The following is a 12,171-nucleotide window of genomic DNA, read 5'->3' as shown; positions in this document are numbered from 1 at the left end:
TGCTGTGCAGTATTCAAGCAGTGGGCGAACAAGCGTACTGTATCCTACTTCCTTTGTTTTCGGATTGCATTTCCTTAGGATTCTTCCAATGAATCTGTGTCTGGCATCTGCTTTACCGACGATCAACTTTATACGATCATTCCATTTTAAATCACTCCTAATGCGTACTCCCAGATAATTTATGGAATTAACTGCTTCCAGTTGCTGACCTGCTATATTGTAGCTAAATGATAAGGGATTTTTCTTTCTCTGTATTCGCTGCACATTGCACTTGCCTACAATGAGATTCAATTGCCATTCCCTGCAGCATGCGTCAATTCGCTGCAGATCCACCTGCATTTCAGTACAATTTTCCATTGTTACAACCTCTCGATATACCACAGCATCATCCGCAAAAAGCCTCAGTGAACTTCCATTGTCGTCCACAAGGTCATTTATGTTTATTGTGAACAGCAATGGTCCTACGACACTCCCCTATTTGCTCAGGATTATATTGCTAAGAGGTCACAAAAAAAAAAAAAAAAAAAAAATGGTTCAAATGGCTCCGAGCACTATGGGACCTAACTTCTGAGGTCATCAGTCCCCTAGAACTTAGAACTACTTAAACCTAACTAACCTAAGGACATCACACACATCCATGCTCAAGGCAGGATTCGAACCTGCGGTTCAAGACTGTAGCACCTAGAACCGCTCGGCCACTCCAGCCGGCTAAGAGATCACACGTCGAGTTTACTCTTGTACTAGTTGCTTAAAATAATTTTCGGAGAAAACATTTAGTGCAGTTTCTGACGATGTTTTACACATACCACCGACTTTAAAAAAAAACACATTTTTACGATCATATTGAGGGCAGACTGAAGTAAGAACCAGCTATTGTGTAAGTGGGATACCTATTTGAGATGATACTCATGTTCTACATCTACACCTACATAAATACTCCGCAAGCCACCATACTGTGCGTGGCGGTGGTTACTCTGTACCAGTACTAGTCATTTCCTTTCCTGTTCGACTCACAAGTAGAGTGAGGGGAAAACGACTGTCTGTATGCCTTCATATGAGCTCTACTTTCTTATAGCATATCTTCGTGGTCCTTACGTGCAATGTATGTTGGCGGCAGTCAGCTTCAAACGCCGATTCTCTAAATTTTCTCAGTAGTGTTTCTCAAAAAGAACGTCGCCTTCCCTCCAGAGATTCCCATTTGAGCTCCTGAAGCATCTCCGTAACACTTACAGGTTGTCCAAACTTAGCAGCAGCAAATCTAGCAGCCCGCCTCTGAAGTGCTTCGATGTCTTCCTTCAATCCGACCTGTTACGGATCCCAAACACTCGAGCAGTATTCAAGAACAGGCCGCGCCAGCATCTTACATGTAGTCTCCTTTACAGGTGAACCACTCTTTCCTAAAATTCTCTCAGTAAGCTAAAGTCGACCATTCGCCTTCCCTGCAACAGTTCTCACGTGCTCGTTCAATTTCATATCGCTTTGCAACGAATTACCCAGATATTTAAACGACTTCATGGTTTCAAGCAGGACACAAGTAATATTGTATCCGAACACTGCAGGTTTGATCTTCCTACTCATCCGCATTGACTTGTATGTTTCCACACTTAGCGCTAGCTGCCATTCCTCACACCAACTTTTTGTCTAAGTCGTCTTGTATCTTCCTTCAGTCACTCAACTTCGATACGTTTCCGTAGACCACGGCATCTGCAAATTGCCGCAGATTGCTGCCGACCCTGTCCGCCAAATCATTAAATACATAACAGCGGTCCTGTCACACTTCCCCTACATAAAGGATTCTATTATTTAAGAAGTCTTCGAGCCACTCACATACCTGTGAACTTATTCCACATGCTCGTACCCTAGTTAACATCCTGCAGTGGGGCACGGTGTCAAATGTTTTCCGAAAACCTAGAAATTTGGAATATGTCTGTGGCCCTTCATTCATAGTTCGCAGCATGTCATGTGAGAAAAGAGCAGGATGAGTTTCGCATGAGCGTGGACATAAACTTCTCAGTCTCAAGAAAATTTATTATATTCGAACGGAGAATATGTTCAAGAATTCTGCAGCTAACAGAAGTTATGGATATTGGTCTGTAATTTTGCTGGGCCGATCGTTTACCCTTCTTGTATTGGAATTACCTGCTCCTTTTTCCAGTCGTTTGGGACTTTGTGCTGGGCGAGGGATTCATGCCGTAGAGTACTCTTTGTAAAATTGAACTGGAGTTCCATCTGGACCTGGTAATTTATTTAATTTCAAACCTTTCAGTTGTTTCTCTACGCCAGGGATGCTTATTACTATGTCGTCGATACGGGAGTCTGTCCAATGGTCAAATGATGGTATGCTTGTACGATTCTCCTGTGTGAACGATTTCTTGAATGTGAAATTTAAAACTGCGACTTTTGTTTTGGTATCTTCAACTGCCATACCAGACTGTTCAACATGGGACTGAATAGAAGCCTTAGACCCGTTTAGCGATTTTACATAAGACCAGAATTTCCTCGGGTTCTCTTGCCAGATCTTTTGCTAAGGTGTGGCGGTGGTAGCCGTTGTATGCTTCGCGCGTATCTTTTCACAGACGCCTGAATATCTAATAACCGTCGCTTGTTATTTGCGCGTTCCCTTTTGAATCGAGAGTCCAATCTTCCTAATATCGTTATTAAACCATGGTGGTTCTTTTCCGTCCTTTATCCACTTACTAGGCCTATAACTCTCCAGATCATGATTTTTGCTCAAACTTTATTCATAATTCCTCTACATCCATCTCACTGGGACTAAATGATGCCAATTCACCGCCTAAGTGTGACACTAATAACTGCTTATCTTCACGCCTCACTGGAAACACTCTAACCTTCTTGACTGATTTATTAACTTTCGTAATCATGGTTGTTATACAGACCTCGACATCGCTAATCCCCGTTTCTATGCTGACATTGTCGATAGGGTCCGGCCTATTTGTAGCGGCAAGTTGTAATACATTTCCAGTGCGCGTGGGCTGCCGAGCTAGCTGCTCGAGATAGTTCTCAGAAAATGTGTTCAAAAGTATTTCGAGTGATTGTCTGTCTGTACCACCCGCAATGAATCCACAGACATCCCAGAGTATACTCGATAGGTTAAAGTCGCCTCCAACTAGAATTGCATGATCTGAGTATTTATGCGCTATTGATCCTAGACTTTCATTGAATGGCTGTAGAACTGTCACAGCAGAATCACGTGACTAATAACAACATCCAACAATTAACCTGGTTTCACCTACATCTGTTATACGCGATCAGGTAACTTCACTGTCACACTCAACTTTGGCCTCACTATTGCGGTGAACATTCCCCCTCCTATGGTGTCCAATCGGTCTTCCCAATATACGTTCCACGAGTCGCTAAATATCTCCGAGCTTTCCACTTCTGGTTTCATCCATTCGGGAACTTTACGATTACTTGCACTGTTAAAGGTAAAATTATGATAGTCGAAGGGTCTTTATTCTGAACGCCGTTTGACTTCCCTTGCTGCATATCGACTGGCGTGTGTTCATCAGAGCACCTCAACCTACTGCCTAGCCTTAAAAACACTCATGTGCACTCCACAAGTACTCTGCAACGTTCTGCAACCCGAGTACCTGCTTGGCTTGTGTAGTGCTTCCATGACCTATCAAGGGGAGTCCTATAATTCCCCATACGATAACGCAAGTCTAGAAATCTACATCCAAGACCACCACAGAGTCGACGAAGCCTTTGGTTGAGACCCTCCACTCGCTCCAAACCAAAGGACCCCGATCATATCTGGGAACAAGCTGCAAATTGCGAGCTCTACTTGCAGCCCGCGCACGAGGCCAGCAGCCGCCTGTACGAACTGAGGATTGCCTCAGAACCCATGCAATAGTCATCGTTGGTTCCGTCGTGAGCCACAACTTGCAGACTACTGCACCCTGCATTCTCGATCTCCGCAGGCAAGGCCGCCTCCACATCTCGGATGAGGCCCCCAGGGAGACATACCGAGTGCACATTGGCTATCTCTCCAGCCCAGAGTTGTTCAGCAACCCCTTTTGTGGATCAATAAAAGATGTTGTTGTTGCTGTTGTGATCTTCAGTCCTGAGACTGGTTTGATGCAGCTCTCCATGCTACTCTATCCTGTGCAAGCTTCTTCATCTCCCAGTACCTACTGCAACCTACATCCTTCTGAATCTGCTTGGTGTATTCTTCTCTACGATTTTTACCCTCCACGCCGCCCTCCAATACTAAATTGGTGATCCCTTGATGCCTCAGAACATGTCCTACCAACCGATCCCTTCTTCTAGTCAAGTTGTGCCACAAACTTCTCTTCTCACCAATCCTATTCAACACCTCCTCATTAGTTATGTGATCTACCCACCTAATCTTCAGCATTCTTCTGTAGCACCACATTTCGAAAGCTTCTATTCTCTTCTTGTCTAAACTATTTATCGTCCATGTTTCACTTCCATACATGGCTACACTCCATACAAATACTTTCAGAAACGACTTCCTGACACTTAAATCTATACTCGATGTTAACAAATTTCTCTTCTTCAGAAACGCTTTCCTTTTCATTGCCAGTCTGCATTTTATATCCTATGCCTATAAAAAAGGAAACAGAATTTGGTAGTACCCAGTTCTGAGTACGTCATTTGGTAAAAGCAGGTAAAGAAGCGATATGAAAAGGGGTAATCACGTAAAATCACTATCATTGAAGCGAATTGAAAATTCAGACTCGGCGGAAAGATTCTGGGAAGACGCAGCGTATCTGCGAAGGAAATCGCATACTAGATGTCAGTCTGAACAATTCTAGAGCGTTGTTCAAACGCTTGGAGCCTTATCAATCAGGTATAGCAACAGACATCTAATGAAATTTACACACGAGTTGCTAGGATCGTAACAGGGTACCCTTTTCCGCACGAAAGTGCAACTAAAATGCTTGGGGAACTCAAATTGGAGACCTTGAAAGAAAGAAAACGGATGTATTCTCGCGATACCTTGTTGCGTAAATTTAGTGAATCTGTAATCAAGGAACAGTGCGTGACCATTCCGCTGCCACTATCGTTTATCTCACGTGTGGAGCATGCGGCTAAGATAAGAGAGATTACAGAGGATGCATAGCCGTGGTATTTTTCCCTCTTTCTATACGCGAACGAAATAGGACAGAAATCGCTAATACTGGTAAGGGGTATCCTCCACTATCAACTGCACAGTGGCCTGCGGTGTATACAACCGATGTAGATAACAACATAACATAAACACTGAAGACAAATACTTATCTATATATGTAGACAGATCTAAAAACTCAAACTGTTTGGCAGATACCCGCCGCTCATGCACTATTGTTGAGCTGTCAGGATAGAGAATTCAGCTGTAGACAGCCATTGTGGACTTGTTAAAAAATCCTGGGAACGCTTTTCCATGAAATCAATATCCAAGTGGACATTCCTTCACTCAAGATCGTAATATCGTTTGGGAAGTAGTGCAACGAGTGATATCTTAACAGCCCACTTCACTGTATGCAGCCAGTAATTCCTCAATGTCTTCTTCGTGACAAGAAGACTTCGTTTTCCCCGAAAGTTCAAATGACCCACTTGTAGCTTTCCCATACTCATACTTCTGAGTCCTCCAAATTTTCTTCGAACTTTTTCCCAAGCAATACCTCTCGTGCATCTCGCCCCATTGGTATCTTGGCAGTGGAAATTGTTGGAAAGATACTCGTGAGGTGCTGGAATACTGTTGCGTCTGTATGTCTTAGTATTCCTTTTTAGGAATTATGTAGTCAAATTCAACTTTATGTAGACTGGAGGAAGAAGAACTTTATTTGGTTCATCCCGTTTATTGGATCTCGCTTTATCTTCTGCAGATGTTTATGTTGTTTTTGTTAAACAGGAACTAGGAAACTGAAGGGAGTAATCACGTATGGCGTTCCCCAAGGTTCAGACTTATGTCCACAATTGTTCCACGTACATGTAAACATACATAATATATAATATTCAACAAGTACGATTAGTCCTTTTTGCAGATGACATTAGTATTGCAAGTAACCGTATATTCAGCAACAGAAGAAATGGTAAGCAGTCTTCTTAAAAGTGTAATTGAATGGTTTTCAGCAAACGGTCTGACTCTCAGTTTTAAAGATCACAATATATTCTGTTCTGCACGTCTAGAGGTACTTCAGCAATAATAAGCGTAACACATGGTGAGAAAATCACAAATTTTATGCGTCCCTACTGATGAAAACTTAAACTGGAAAAAATCATTTTTGAGCTCCTAAAACAACTTAAATCAGCCAAATTTGCACTTAGAGTTACCGTAAATCTTAGGGAGAGACAAATCAGTAAGATGGCAGTAATGTGATATGGAATAATGTTCTGCAGTAACTTCACCGCGCAAAAGCGTGCTGTAAGGGCAATATGTGGTGTCACCCATGATCATCTTGCATGAGTTAGGCATTTTGAGTACTGCTTCAAAGTATTTTATTCCCCAATGAAGTTTACTGTAAATAATCCACTGTGATTGAAAAGGAACAATGATGTACGTAATTGCAATACCAGAAGAAGTGACCTTCATCACTCCGCATTAAGGTTATCTTTAGCAGAAAAATTGGTGCACAATGCTGCAGCTAAAATTTCTGATCACTTACCCACTGATGTAAAATGCCTGACAGACAGCAAAGAAAAATTTGAAAACACAATGAACAAGTTTCTCCTTGACAACTCCTATTCTGTATAAGAATTTCTGTCCAACAACTTTAAATGTTCAGCAAGTAGACATATTTACAAATTAAATGTGATGTGTAAGTAAAATGACTCGTTCCACATCATTAAGATTTATCGTGCAAATGATACAGGGTGTTTCAAAAATGACCGGTATATTTGAAACGGCAATAAAAACTAAACGAGCAGCGATAGAAATACACCGTTTGTTGCAATATGCTTGGGACAACAGTACATTTTCAGGCGGACAAACTTTCGAAATTACAGTAGTTACAATTTTCAACAACAGATGGCGCTGCAAGTGATGTGAAAGATATAGAAGACAATGCAGTCTGTGGGTGCGCCATTCTGTACGTCGTCTTTCTGCTGTAAGCGTGTGCTGTTCACAATGTGCAAGTGTGCTGTAGACAACATGGTTTATTCCTTAGAACAGAGGATTTTTCTGGTGTTGGAATTCCACCGCCTAGAACACAGTGTTGTTGCAACAAGACGAAGTTTTCAACGGAGGTTTAATGTAACCAAAGGACCGAAAAGCGATACAATAAAGGATCTGTTTGAAAAATTTCAACGGACTGGGTACGTGACGGATGAACGTGCTGGAAAGGTAGGGCGACCGCGTACGGCAACCACAGAGGGCAACGCGCAGCTAGTGCAGCAGGTGATCCGACAGCGGCCTCGGGTTTCCGTTTGCCGTGTTGCAGCTGCGGTCCAAATGACGCCAACGTCCACATATCGTCTCGTGCGCCAGAGTTTACACCTCTATCCGTACAAAATTCAAACGCGGCAACCCCTCAGCGCCGCTACCATTGCTGCACGAGAGACATTCGCTAACGATATAGTGCACAGGATTGATGACGGCGATATGCATGTGGGCAGCATTTGCTTTACTGACGAAGCTTATTTTTACCTGGACGGCTTCGTCATTAAACAGAACTGGCGCATATGGGGAACCGAAAAGCCCCATGTTGCAGTCCCATCGTCCCTGCATCCTCAAAAAGTACTGGTCTGGGCCGCCATTTCTTCCAAAGGAATCATTGGCCCGTGTTTCAGATCCGAAACGATTACTGCATCACGCTATCTGGACATTCTTCGTGAATTTGTGGCGGTACAAACTGCCTTAGACGACACTGCGAACACCTCGTGGTTTATGCAAGATGGTGCCCGGCCACGTCGCACGGCCGACGTCTTTAATTTCCTGAATGAATATTTCGATGATCGTGTGATTGCTTTGGGCTATCCGAAACATACAGGAGGCGGCGTGGATTGGCCTCCCTATTCGCCAGACATGAACCCCTGTGACTTCTTTCTGTGGGGACACTTGAAAGACCAGGTGTACCGCCAGAATCCAGAAACAATTGAACAGCTGAAGCAGTACATCTCATCTGCATGTGAAGCCATTCCGCCAGACACGTTGTCAAAGGTTTCGGGTAATTTCATTCAGAGACTACGCCATATTATTGCTACGCATGGTGGATATGTGGAAAATATCGTACTATAGAGTTTCCCAGACCGCAGCGCCATCTGTTGTTGAAAATTGTAACTACTGTAATTTCGAAAGTTTGTCTGCCTGAAAATGTACTGTTGTCCCAAGCATATTGCAACAAACGGTGTATTTCTATCGCTGCTCGTTTAGTTTTTATTGGCGTTTCAAATATACCGGTCATTTTTGAAACACCCTGTACATGGGTCTGACCAGGAGAATTTACTAAAAAAGCTCTGCATTTTGCGTTTTCACCGACACGACAAACGCTCAACTGGCGGAAATTAATCACAAATTACTCCCAACGCAATGTTTATGCTGTCGTAGGCGCTTTATGATGTGGTGTTGCGGAGCAAGTTTGACATTATATTGGGAAGCTACAAGTTTTGGTTTGTCTTTTGAGAGGGACACATCTCTGAGAAGATAGTTTGGTCACGACGGTGAAAGTAGCTGTGGTTCGCTACTGCATATTTCGTGGACACAGTCAAGATCAAAAGGACGTTGTAAGATGCCACTTACAATGTGTACAGCACTTTCCATTTCCCAGCGAATTAGCTCGTCGTGACTGGAAATATGTTATTATGAGGGGGTGACTATAAGGTAGAGTATACATTAACTATTCACTTCTTTTCTGTAGTATCAATTTATGTAAACAACAAAAACATCAGTTGTAACTATCGTTTCACTCCCATTCAACCACTGGAAAGGAAATCACAACTTTTCTTCTTTGTTTATAACGAATTTCATAACCCTGTAGAACACGATACGATACCCCAACTGTATCTTTATCATCGACTTTACATCCAAACCACAGTTAGTACAAATTACATATTCTTGACGTGATCGAACAATGCTGTGATCAGGATGCTAGAGAAACCACGTAAGTAGCAACAGTTGTTTGTATAATTTAAACACTTCCGTGATATTATATATATATGAAATGAAATTGTTAATATGTACCCAGTCTACACCGTTCTTATACATATATATATTACGGAATTGACGCTCATTTCACGTCTACACGCTATTCTATACGATAATGCAGGGAAATTATGCATATATGCAACTATATTCCGTAGCTTGTCTCCCATATCTGATTAATGAAAATTATAGTACAGTCATTAATATACTCTATAGCTATAACAATACTATTTTTGGGATGCATATAGTTGCCTGGTTAAACAAAACAACGCTCATGCACATTGTAGCAAGTACTCACCACCTTTTCTTAAGACATCATATTTCGCAACACTACCAAAATCAATCATAAGGACAAAGTGTCGGATGTGTCACGCTCAACAGACAAACTGAAACTGCCAGTGAGATGGAAGTATTTAAGACAAGAGGGTGAACGAGATAAGTTTTATCTACGTAAGCGATAGGTGTTCGCTTTGACAGCACAGATAGTAGAGGGTGTCGCACCGTCTCAACTGCTCAAATCCAGCACCGCAAATTGAAGAATGATTACAAAACTATATGTGATTAAGCAAAAAATGCGATTCAAAATCAGGACAGCGCTGTGTAACTCACGGTGAGTTTACTCATCCTATTTTGCTGATCAGTGTTACTGGTAGACACTACTGATCAATGTTACTGGTAGACACTATTTCTTCTAGATTCTGGTTTACAGTAATTTCACCAGACGCATTGTATCTTAAGAGTTACGAAGATTTATGGATTTATACTACAGATTGAATTGCCTTACTCTGTCCACAGCATATTCGGATTTTATCTTATGTGATAAGTTATCTCTTCAGTTAGTAAGAGTAACGGCCTGTCAGACTTCTTTAAGTGAACCAAACCAGTTGCTACTTGCCTCTGACATTGTCTTCCCACTACAAACGACGTTTATTGCTCTTTTCGATAGAAGTTTCGATTCAGTCACGAAAATGTTTCGATATTCATAACCTTGCGACGATGCAGAGCCGTATCAAAGGCTTTTCGAAAGCCAAGCAACACAACTCCGCTATTTACAGTCTTCTCGATCTTGTGGACGAATGGAGTAAGCAGAATGTAACACAATCGGTGTCAGCAGAATTTATATAGATTCTTACAGAGGAATTTATCCACTCTTCTATGAAGCCATCATCACGAGCGCAAAATATTCCACATTTCGAGTTTTACCATGACGCTGGACGATGCCTTGTTCCAACTACCTACGAAAAGCTGTCGCTAGGCGAAATTTGAATTTTGCGCGCAAGCGTTTCCGAATGAGTTTACCAATCGGTCCGGAAATTGGGCCAGCCTAGGGGAAGATCTGTAGACACCAAAAGAAATGCGAACCACGGGTATTTCGCTGCAGTCAATATAAACAGTCTTCTTTGTAATGATGATGGCGATTTAGGTCTCCAAAAACCAGGTGCGTACCACATTTCATGCGGATGTGACATGTCTTAAGTGGGGGTATACTGTTAGAGCAGCCTAGCAGAAGGTCAAAGAACATCAGCGACGCTCATTACTAAAACAACCAAGCAAATCAGTTATCATGCGCTGTCAAGAATATAATCATGAAATGAAACACGACATGGTCGTTAGCATGGTGCAACGGAAGGTTTCTGGGACAACGTAATAAAGGAGTCTATCAAAATAAAGGTGTCGGTTAACCTAATAAACTGAGAAGGAGGTTTTAATTTAAACAAATTTTGGGGATTAGGCACTCAATTTATTACGATCTCACCAGCTATTTCATCCACCAGAACTGGAAAACCCTGGGACAATGTACGTTTGATGCAATATCATTGTGGTCTCCGAAAACCAAAACAGCATTGACGGCCGTAGTGGGTGTCGGGAATCGAACACGGCTGCAAACAAACCAACGACACTGCACAGTCTGATTGGAGTCCAGGCAGCGAGAACGCATGACGGTTCGCAACACCTGAACAAGACCGAATGGATCGGTCATCGTAATACTGTACATAACAGTGGAAACAACAAAGCTGTTGAAAACAAGGAAGCACAGCATTAGGCGTATCAGTATTTCGAACCGATTTAAGTACCTGCCGTGACATATGTATCTACACACACTTGATCAAAGAATCGAGTTCTTAAGGAATGGTTCAAATGGCTCTGAGCACTATGGGACTCAACTGCTGAGGTCATAAGTCCCCTAGAACTTAGAACTACTTAAACCTAACTAACCTAAGGACAGCACACAACACCCAGCCATCACGAGGCAGAGAAAATCCCTGACCCCGCCGGGAATCGAACCCGGGAACCCGGGCGTGGGAAGCGAGAACGCTACCGCACGACCACGAGATGCGGGCAAGAGTTCTTAAGGAGGTTGACATTCTTCGTATCACTTACTAAGCATTTCAGGCAGAATGAAAATAAAGTAAAGTTTATATTTTTAGAATTCAACAACTTTCTAGACACATCACAGGAACGAAAGCTATTTGTTCATGCAACTGCACTTGTAATCAGCAAGCAACCAAGTAACAAACTTTAAAACGCTGTAAACAAAAGAACTGTATTGCTGATCTCAAAGGACTTAAAGCAGTATAAATTGCAAATAAAAGGCAAATCTGCTTTTACATACCTGTAACTGCATGTTCCGAATATAGTGCATGGGAAGTGCGCTCTTCTAAACCACTTACTGAAAAGATGTCTTCACAATTAAAAACCTTCAAAATGGCTCATTGTCAGAAATGTGTCATGAAGCTTCTTTGCAGCAAGAAGACTAAATGGGTTAAATGCAACGCATAAGCTTGCTTGTTTTTGGGAACCATACGGAAAGCAATATTGCGTGCGCCTGGTGCGTGCGGCACTGAAAGAGGGGGAACTCGCAGAGCACTGTATCAACAGAAGAGCGATAAACCCACGGGAACAGACGTCGGTGATATGAGCAGCTGTCGCTTCCCGCTTTGAAGATATCCCGTTCTTTCCTATTCACTTAGTCTGCAACATCACCATCCTCATTGCTCGTAATTGTTGTGGGAAGAAACTAACAAATCTCAATTTTGTGGCAGTCTGCAAATATTTTACTCACT

General features: G+C 42.3%; 1 protein-coding gene across 1 annotated transcript in view; it reads right to left on the bottom strand.

Annotated features, from left to right (window-relative positions):
* LOC124595542 (lactosylceramide 4-alpha-galactosyltransferase-like) overlaps positions 1 to 11,938 on the bottom strand; it is a 119,931-nt gene extending 107,993 nt beyond the window's left edge. Inside the window, exon 1 of the mRNA XM_047134321.1 lies at positions 11,721 to 11,938. The gene's annotated coding sequence lies outside the window, so the exon portion shown is untranslated. The remainder of the gene's footprint in view (positions 1 to 11,720) is intronic.
* Positions 11,939 to 12,171: the final 233 nt, after the last annotated feature.

The sequence above is a fragment of the Schistocerca americana genome, chromosome 2 (genome assembly GCF_021461395.2).
Source record: "Schistocerca americana isolate TAMUIC-IGC-003095 chromosome 2, iqSchAmer2.1, whole genome shotgun sequence".
Taxonomy (NCBI): domain Eukaryota; kingdom Metazoa; phylum Arthropoda; class Insecta; order Orthoptera; family Acrididae; genus Schistocerca; species Schistocerca americana.
Note: the sequence above shows the minus strand (reverse complement) of the source record. Positions and strands in the feature narration are given on the sequence as shown.